Source organism: Mustela nivalis (genome assembly GCF_964662115.1).
Source record: "Mustela nivalis genome assembly, chromosome: 5".
Lineage (NCBI taxonomy): Eukaryota > Metazoa > Chordata > Mammalia > Carnivora > Mustelidae > Mustela > Mustela nivalis.
Window position 1 is genome coordinate 156,556,951 of NC_139024.1, and position 1,612 is coordinate 156,558,562.

The 1,612-nt window shown below is 44.4% G+C and overlaps 1 pseudogene across 1 annotated transcript; it reads right to left on the reverse strand.

Moving 5' to 3' along the window:
• Window positions 1-442: 442 nt before the first annotated feature.
• On the reverse strand, window positions 443-1,381 carry LOC309865351 (putative olfactory receptor 2B8 pseudogene; annotated as a pseudogene). The gene has a single exon. The product of its transcript is annotated as a putative olfactory receptor 2B8 pseudogene (transcript).
• Window positions 1,382-1,612: the final 231 nt, after the last annotated feature.

Consider the following 1,612-nt stretch of genomic DNA (forward strand, 5'->3'; position numbering starts at 1 on the left):
GGGTGCATGTGGTGACTGCCCGACACGTGATTTCAGCTCAGGTTGTGATCTCAGGGTTGTGGGACCAATCCCAGCATCAGGCTCTGCACTCAGGGTACAGTTTGCTTGAGATTCTTTCTCCATCTCCCTATACCCCTGCTGCTCATGCTCTCTCTTTCTCAATTTAAATAATAAATCTATATCTATCTATCTATCTATCTATGTATATATATATATATATACATACATATATATGCATATGATCTGGTAACAAAAATCAGCATCTCAGGAAGTTGTGTGAATGAGTGAACTTGGGTTTTGAGCACTCATTTGCATAAAAGAATGAAGTAAGTAAATTCCCTTGAAACTTCTCACAGGAAATTTTAGATGATCCACGTGGGTCACAAACATCTTAATCACTCTGGTATTCAATGTGTTCCATATATGGGACTTTCCCACCCAGTCATCTGGAGTCCTGGCCCATCCAAAGCACCTTCTTCATTGCCCCCATAACATTCTTGTTCCTCAGCGTATATACAACAGGGTTGACCATGGGGGTGACGATGGCGTAGAACAGAGAAATGAACTTGCCTTGATCCTGGGAGTAGTTGTTGCTGGGCTGGAGGTAAGCATAGATGGCCGTGCCATAGAACAGGGAGACCACTGTGATGTGGGACCCACATGTGCCAAACGCTTTCCTCTGCCCTGCAGATGACTTTATTCTTAAGACCGCCCTGACAATCCGACCATAGGAGAAGATGATTAACGTCACAGGTACGAGGAGAATGATCACACTGGCAAAGAACATCTCTGACTCATATACAGTGGTATCAACACAGGCAAGCTTGAGCAGTGCGGGGATCTCACAAAGGAAGTGGTCTATTTTATTTCTCCCACAAAGTGGTACAATGAAGATGAGCGTTGTTTGCAATGAAGAGTTGGCAAAACCAATGAACCATGATGCAGAAGCCATGAGGGCACAGAGACGGGGGTGCATGATCACGGTGTACTGCAGGGGCTTGCAGATGGCTGCATAGCGGTCAAACGCCATGACCCCTAACAGAATGCATTCCGTGCATCCCAGCCCTAAGAAGACAAACAGTTGAACTACACAGCCACTAAAGGAGATGGCCTTGTCTGCTGTCCTGAGATGAACCAGGAGCTGAGGGACAGTGCTGGTCGTGTAACACAGGTCCAGAAAGCTTAGGTTGGAGAGGAAAAAGTACATGGGAGTATGTAGATGTGGGTCGAGGTGAGACAAGGCAATGATGGTGGTGTTTCCCAGCAGAGTGAACAGGTAGAAGATCAGGAGAACCACAAAGAGGACTAGCTCCAGTTGAGGCCGGTCAGAGAACCCCAGCAGGATAAACCCCGTGAAAGAGCTGCCATTCTTCTGTTCCATCCTCTGTTAGCACATGTTTCCTGTCAGGAGCAAGCATTTAGCAACTTTTAAAAGAAACCTTCAAATAATAAAAAAAAAAAAAAAAACTGGTGCCAGGCGAGGTGGATCTCTCATGTTATTAAAACATGGCCACGTGATACAAAAAGTAACTATTTCAATAAATGATTGAAATTGACATAACTTATACCAGTTTACTTCCACATTATCCAAAAAAGTAAATCTTTAATATGT